Source organism: Salmo salar, chromosome 12, assembly GCF_965601325.2.
Source record: "Salmo salar chromosome 12, fSalSal1, whole genome shotgun sequence".
NCBI lineage: Eukaryota > Metazoa > Chordata > Actinopteri > Salmoniformes > Salmonidae > Salmo > Salmo salar.
This window is the reverse complement of record NC_138302.1, coordinates 39,697,593-39,706,313: the sequence shown is the minus strand read 5'-3', so window position 1 is coordinate 39,706,313 and position 8,721 is coordinate 39,697,593.

The window sequence follows — 8,721 nt, the reverse complement described above, 5'->3', positions numbered from 1 at the left end:
CAAACGATTAAAATTACAAAAGGTTGCAGCATATGTTGTGTAAATGGTGAACTCATACAGCTGTCAACTCTTGTCATTTTAATCCGTTTCACATTTGCTAGCTACCTTTTAGATCGTAGTCCATATATAATGATAGAAGATAAGATGATAGAAGCCCATCTCCTACTGTAAATAACCTACACACTGTGTGTGTAGCCAGCCAGCCAGGTAGAAAAATGGCAGAAAAAAGACGGACATCAGAGTATTTTTCAGTACACCAAAACGCAAAGTAAGAACCCTAGTAGCCTAATATCTCAAAGACTAGTTGATAAAATGTTAATAAGAAAGAAGTGAAATGCTAATAGAAATGTTTCACATTGATGTCATTAGGCAGAGCAGGCAACAGATGGCACACAGACAGCAGAGTTGGGGACAGATATGCAGGGACAGACTGGCAGACAGGGAGTCTCAGGTAAATTTGAGTCTTTGTTTGGCAACATTATGAAAGGTTCTATTTTTTTTTTACTTGTAAAATAGGGACATAATTGGAAAATGCCATAGATACCCCCACTCTCAACTTAAAATGGTGACTGAACTAAGATTTGTTTAAGGCAATGGTATTGCTGTTTTGATTAATTGTGTAGTTTTGGGTACCGGTAGTTAGGAGTACAGAATGAAATTCTGAACATCATGGCCAATACAGTCATTCAAGGCATTGCAGCTGAGATTAGGTCTCTTCCGATTTGTACAATTTTCAGTAATTGTTGATGGTACTCAAGATGTCTCTGGTGCTGAACAGGAGAGTGTCTGCCTGCGTTATGTTGACCATGACCTTGTCCCTCACGAGGAGTTTATTGGGCTAGACAGGGTGTCGGAGACAACAGGCGAGGGCATTGCGAAAGTGGCAACTGATGTTTTGTTGAGGCTTAATTTGCCCATGTCTGGCTTACGTGGGCAGAGCTACGATGGTGACTCTAAACATGGCAGGAAAATACACAGGTGCACAGGCAATTGTGAGGAGGCAGCAGCCTTTAGCCCTCTATGTGCATTGTGGAGCACACTGTGTAATCTGATTACACAGGCTGGCTGCACAGCCTCCCCACTGATCCGGGATTCCCTTTCTTGGGTCCATCAGTTAGGTGTCCTCTATGGCCAGTCAGGAAAGTTTAAGAGCATGTTTGAATCAATTGCCACGTCCAAAGATACAAATCTGACCACCCTGAAACCCCTATGTTCAACGAGGTGGACTGTGCGGAATACTGCTATTAGAGCTGTGCTAGGGCAGTATGTGCGGGTACTAAGCAGCCTAGAGGAGATGGCAAAAACTGCATCCAAGACAGCTTCAACTGCCAGTGGCTTATTCGAGCACTTCAGCAAAGGCAAGACTGTGTTGGGCCTCACACTTGCCTCTGCTGTTCTTGGAGAGCTTGAATGTCTAAACATTTCACTGCAGAAGAAAACTCACTGTCTCTGTCTCTGGTCCTCAGGAGGCTTTAGTACATGACAGTGCACTTACTAATTATTTCATGTTATTTTATTTAAAATTGCATACTTTGTGTGACATACTTGTCCATAGCTGCTGTTTGAAGAGTTGAGACACAGACTGAAGGATATTTTGGTTGATTTATTTGGGTTATTCATTGAAGTAGTTATTTTGCTTTTAGAACTTTACTTATTTTTAGCTTTTTGTTCTTGTAAAGCTATTGTAGTAGACTCAGGCCAGTGGCACATATTTAATGACTTTATAAATGTATCAGAAAAAGTAAAATTAAAAGGTCAATTCAATACGGAGAACAACTTTGTGATGTTACTCAATGGAGATTATTTTAGACGAGATCACACCATGTTCATTGTATTTACGAAAACTGCACCCATACAGTGTACAGTACCATTGCCACCTACTGGCCTTTCTTGGTATTGCTGGTTGTAAATACAAATACCTGCAGACATACTGGACTGATAAGGAACACTGCTATAACTATTATTAGTAGTAGTATTATGATGATTTAAACATTTGAACAAGTTGGGACAACCCTTCTGTTAACTACTGTACCTATCAATTATCCAGTAGTAGTAATTATGGTTCCTCAATATACATTTAACATATTACAACATAAACTATGTGTTACAGCACTACTTTTGGTGTCCCCCTCAGGAATTGCTCTTGAGAAAATGTAATGTAATTGTCCCCTCCAAAGTTGATGTCAGATTTTCGCCCCGGGTACAAACATTGTTGGGCACAGGCAACAGTACAAAGGGCAAGAAGGTAGAGACAACAATACATCATGCAAAGCAGCCACAACTGTCAGTAAGAGTGTCCATGATTGAGTCTTTGAATGAAGAGATTGAGATAAAACTGTCCAGTTTGAGTGTTTGTGAAGCTCGTTCCAGTCGCTAGCTGCAGCGAACTGAAAAAAACAAGCGACCCAGGGATGTGTGTGCTTTGGGGACCTTTAACAGAATGTGACTGCAGAACAGGTGTTGTATGTGGAGGATGAGGGCTGCAGTAGATATCTCAGATAGTGGTGAGTGAGGCCTAAGAGGGTTTTATAAATAAGCAACAACCAGTGGGTCTTGCGACGGGTATACAGAGATGACCAGTTTACATAACAGTATAGAGTGCAGTGATGTGTCCTATAAGGAGCATTGGTGGCCGAATGGTAAAGAACCTCTAGCCACTCGAGAGCACCCTTACCTGCCGATCTATATCCATAATCTAGAACGGGTAGGATGGTCATCTGAATCAGGGTTAGTTTGGCAGCTGTGGTGAAAGATGAGCGATTACGATAGAGGAAACCAAGTCTAGATTTAACTTTAGCCTGCAGCTTTGATATGTGCTGAGAGAAGGACAGTGTACCGTCTAGCCATACTCTCAACTACTTGTATGAGGTGACTACCTCAAGCTCCAAACCCTCATAGGTAGTAATCACACCTGTGGGGAGAGGGGCATTCTTCTTACCAAACCACCTGAACTTTGTTTTGGAGGTGTTCAGAACAAGGTTAAGGGCAGAGAAAGCTTGTTAGACACTAAGAAACCTTTGGTAGTTGGTGCGGGGCAGTCTGAAATAGACTTAACTCTAGCATTGGTGAGTGAACACTGACCACGGGAGAGGTGATGACCCAAATACAAAACCTAAGATTGGCACAACTGTAATTTATTTTTGGATGCGATGTGGCCTTTGTGTGCTAATGTTTGTAATACCTTGTGATGTGTAATACTTAATGTGTGTTTCTCTGCTCCTAGATGCCACCAAGATGTCATCCATATAATGCAAACAGGTACTGACTATCCTTGTGCACTCAAACAGAGAAAAATGCGCTACAGAGATATATTACAGAAAACCATTCTGCCTCCGGGTGAACTGATGACAGGATGGTAACTGGGTTGGGTACCACGGGATTAACTGGGATTACCACATTATTTACAGATCTCAGGTCCTGAGCCAGGCGCCACTCATTTCTTAACAGGAAAAATGGGTGTATTGCAAACACTTTTGGTTACAAGCAGTTTACCCAGTGCCAGCTGTGATTGAATAATTGGTGTAAACCCTTCTGTTGCCTCCGGTTTAATAGAAGTTTCTTCTTGGGATCAACATTACACTATCAATCCATTTTCATTGGAATGTTCTGTCCATAAGGTTTCTGGCACGTGAGACGGAATAGACTGGGAGGCAGTGTCATGACCCCACTCCTCCTGGGGGAGTGGTTCAGTTTGCCTACTTACACATTGGTTCAAGACCTCATTGTTTGAGATGTCAACGAAAACTCCATTAGGGGTACAATAAATTGTAGCATTAAGTTTAGTCAACAAGTCTCTACCCAACAAGTTAAATGGTTGAGTAGGTGAATACAGAAAATTATGTTCAACATTCAGTGGTCCTATTGAACAGGGTAAGTGTTTGGTTAGGGGCAGGCCAATTCCGGTTCCACCAAAAGTGGATGCAATGGCTCCCGTATCTACCAACATAGGAATTTATTTTCATTGTTTTTTTACCATAATGTTTGGGCCAGATTGATCTACTTTAACCTGTGGATATTGTTGTGTTAAGGGTGTTGTTTCCCCTGGGGGGCATCCCTATTGTGGCTGGTTATTCCTTTAATTCTTGAAGTAGGCTCTGAGTAACTTGGCAATTATATTTTTAGTTCGAAGGTGTTTTAAAAGCATAGAACATTTGCCAATGTTTGTCTGAGACTTTATTTACATGCAGGCTATCCAATTCCTGTTAATATACTCTTCCAACACTATTTTTCACGTGATTGTGTGTAAACCAATCCCTACTATCGGAGACACAATGTCAATCAGTTTCCTTAGACCCTCTGAACCAATTTCCTTAAGTGTTACTGTGCTGCCATTGATCAATGTTAACTCTGGATCAATTTCCTTAGATCCTCTGAACCAATTTCCTTTGGTTCCTTCGTGAACAGTTGAACCTATGTGATGCTCGAGGGGGTGCGTTCCTGCAGATGCAGGAATGCCCACATGCAGGAACGCCCCGAATTGCGGGATGTAGTTGCACACTATTGATTGGGTTGATTGATTTTAACTAGCTGAGTTAAATGCCGAAAATATGATATTCGCAATGTCACCAAGCAAAAAAACAAAACAGCAATAGCCACTACAATATCAAAACATGATAAAAGATGGTAGCGAGAAATCAACTATACAACCACTAGGTGTAATCGTATCCCCACAAATCAAATTGATTTAAACAGTACTTGACAGAGTTCACTGGCTTGATGCACTGCTGTAAAATGTCACTATTGCATATGATTGTATATTAACCAGTGGCGGTTGGTGCCGTTTAAGATAAGGGAGGACAAAAATGTTTTTTCATGAGAATGGCCTTATTTCCATTACAGCATATTGGATGACTGTCATTCATATTCCATTCACCCTGTTCAATGTAACAGTGATATGTTTAGGCTACTACATGATACTCATGAGGTTGTTACAACCTAGCCTATGAATCAACGTTTACAGGTCGAGAGAAACATTTGCACACTCTTGCTTGCATCTAGCTGATATAAGGTGTAATAATAAACAGTTGCAAACAAGAGTTTCTATTGGACAAATTCTGGTATTTTTATCATTTCGTTCCGTTTTTCAACAGAAATCGGCAGAATGAATACACCCCTGATCACGCGTAAACACAGTTCACTTTCATAGCAGCCACGTTGTATTCCTTCTCGCATCCCTCCTCTCCAATGCACAACACGTGTGAGAACAGGCGAAAAAACCTTTCCAAGCCAAACCGCTACATACAGCCTACATCGTTATCACCATATTAGCTAAAGTAACATCATAGTCAACAATCATGCAGTAACTTTAGTAACTATGACAAATTCCAAAGGACGTCCTCCAACCTATCTAACATTAGTGTACAGTCAGTAAGCAGTTTAGCACTTACACCGGCGGGCCTCAGTGGCAATAGATTAGTAAAACCAAAAGCTTACCTTGACTTGGAAGAGTTATTGTGTTGTGTTTTGGTAGTCATAGCCAGCTAGCTAACATAGCATCACTCTGTTTTTGCAGGCTAAACTAGCTGGCTGCATTTGCTAGCTAAGTAAGTGAAACTCTCTCTCTTGCTTCTCCTTCATTTTGGAATAAATTAATTTGTTCAAAACTGTTCAACTATTGTCTTTCTCTTTGAGTCAACTTTTCACCACATGTTATGTACTGCAGTGCTAGCTAGCTGTAGCTTGTGCTTTCAGTACTAGATTCATTTTCTGATCCTTTGATTAGATGGACAACATATCAGTTCATGCTGCAAGAGCTCTGATAGGTTGGAGGACGTCCTCCGGAAGGTGTCATAATTACTGTGGAAGGGGGTGAGAACCATGAGCCTCTTATATTTTGTATTGAAATCAATGTACCCTGAGGAGGACGGAAGCTAGCTGCCCTCTGGTTATACCATGGTGCTACCCTCAGAGTTCTGTTGAGGCTACTGTAGACCTTCATTGCAAAGCAGTGTCTTTTAATAAATTATTTGTTGACGTGAATATATTTCTAAAAAGGATAACTTTAAATGTTTTACTATTTTTATTTTTAGGAAATTCAATGAGGAGGATGGTCTCCCCTTCCTCCTCTGAGGAGCCTCCACTGTATGAAACAACAATCCCTAAGATTACTTTCTTGCTAATAAGTTGATAAATTGTGTCCCTACCTCAACATTGCCGTGTTCATATGCTATTCAAAAACGAACATCTTGCATGATGCTAGCTAAATAGTTAGCTAGCTACACTGGGCATGAAAGTTTGCTGTACAGTCATGGCCAAAAGTTTTGAGAGTAACACAAATATTAATTTTCACAAAGTTTTCTGCTTCAGTGTCTTTAGATATTTTTGTCAGATGTTACTATGGAATACTGAAGTATAATTACAAGCATTTCATAAGTGTCAAAGGCTTTTATTGACAATTACATGAATTTGATGCAAAGAGTCAATATTGGCAGTGTTGACCCTTCTTTTTCAAGACCTCTGCAATCCGCCCTGGCATGCTGTCAATTAACTTCTGGGCCACATCCTGACTGATGGCAGCCCATTCTTGCATAATCAATGCTTGGAGTTTGTCAGAATTTGTGGGTTTTTGTTGGTCCTTTTGTGGCAGGGCTGAAATGCAGTGGAAATGTTTTTTGGGGATTCAGTTCATTTCCATAGCAAAGAGGGACTTTGCAATTAATTGCAATTCATCTGATCACTCTTCATAACATTCTGGAGTATATGCAAATTGCCATCATACAAACTGAGGCAGTAGAATTTGTGAAAATTAATATTTGTGTCATTCTCAAAAAGTTTGGCCATGACTACACCACCGTACACCGCAAATTAGTTTACATTTTCTAATGTTAGTTAGCTATCTACTAGCCAATATTGCTACTTTGATGTACAGCAAACTCTTATGCTTGGTGTCTGCTAAATGACTGGGACATTTTGGAGCACACTTATGGATATGTTAGACACATAAATGCATCTATGTATTTCCTCTGTAAACTGATTTGCATTTCTGCGGTGAGGTTGGGCTAACTAAATGAGAAATGGCAATCCAGGAGAAATGGAAGTACAGCATTCTTTGTGATATCAAATACCTTATTTTCTTACACTTTAAGATTGGGTATGCAACCAAGCTCACGTGAAACCTGTGCAGGACCAACAATTTCAGTATGGACCTCGCTTTGTGGATGGGGGCATTGTCATGCTGAAACAGGAAAGGGCCTTCCCCAAACTGTTGCCAGAAAGTTGGAAACAGAATCGTCTAGGACAGGGGTGTCAAACGTCCGGCCGGCTGGCCGGATCCGGCCCGCTAAGGGGTTTAATCCGGCCCGCGAGATGATTTTGTAAAGTATAAAAATGAGCTGCAATTTTTCAATAAAAGAAACTGCTGTTCCAATTGCGTCCACTGGATGGCGCAATAGCAATTGTGTTAAGCAAGCAAACTGTTTATACCGGAGCAGAGCAAGTAGGTCAAGCAAGTGCAGCCAGTCCGGATGAGCTACTTTGTTTTGCCCGCGATATTTATTACGGCTTCTACTTTTAACATTATGTGCTTTGGCACCCTCATTGCCCCAATATGTCTCTGTCAAAAAAGAGAAAAGTGGACGCAGAGTGCAGTGTTCCAAGAAAAATGGTCATCCTCCTATTTATTCACGGAATTGAATGGGAAAGCTGTATGTTTGGTGTGTTCACAGCATGTTGCAGTGCTGAAAGAGTATAACCTTCGTCGCCACTATGTGTCTTCATGCCGAGAAATATGACAACTTTCAAGGACAGCCTAGAAGAGAGAAGGTGAATGAACTGTTGGCAGGTCTGAAGAAACAGCAGCCTGTGTTTACTCACAGCCGAGACATCAGTGACGCTGCAGTGAAAGCTAGCTACCTCATTGCTAATGAAATCGCAGTGGCTTCAAAACCATTTAGTGAGGGTGAATTTGTAAAAACATGCATGATGAAGGTCAGCTGAGATTGTGTGCCCTGAAAAGCGCCAGGCTTTTGCAAATATCAGCCTGACAAAACACAGTTGCAGACAGGATTTCCGATCTTTCAGTGGATTTGGACAGCCAGTTGAAGCAAAAAGTAAAGTCATTTATTGGGTTTTCAGTTGCAATTGATGAAAGCACGGACATTACAGATGTTGCACAACTGGCCATTTTCATCCGCGGAGTTGATGACACATTGACCGTCACCGAGGAGTTCGTGGAGTTGGTGCCGATGACATATACAAGGACAGCAGCTGATATTTTCACCACACTCGTCGGCACGCTGGACAGGGTCGGAGTGGACTGGTCCCGTGCTGTCAGCCTGGCTACAGATGGTGCGCCCTCAATGATTGGGAAAAAAGCAGGCGTTGTGACAAAGTTCAGAGAGAAAGTGCAATCTGCAAATGGAGGACGTGATTTTTGGACTTTCCACTGTATTTTGCACCAGGAGGCTTTGTGTTGCAAGTCATTAAAGATGGATAACGTCATGAAGGTGGTCATCCAAACTGTTAATTTCATCCGATCCAGAAGCCTGAATCACCGTCAGTTTGACAGCCTTCTCAGAGAGAAAGACCACATCTATGGCCTGCCATACCACACTGAGGTAAGATGGTTAAGCCGAGGTGCTGTGCTTAGGCGTTTCTTTGATTTACGAGAAGAAATTGAACAGTTCATGGAAGAAAAGGGCAAACCAGTGTTAGAATTTCATTCTGCAGAATGGATGCAGGACCTTGCATTTATGGTGGATGTTACAGAGCACCTGGAATAAC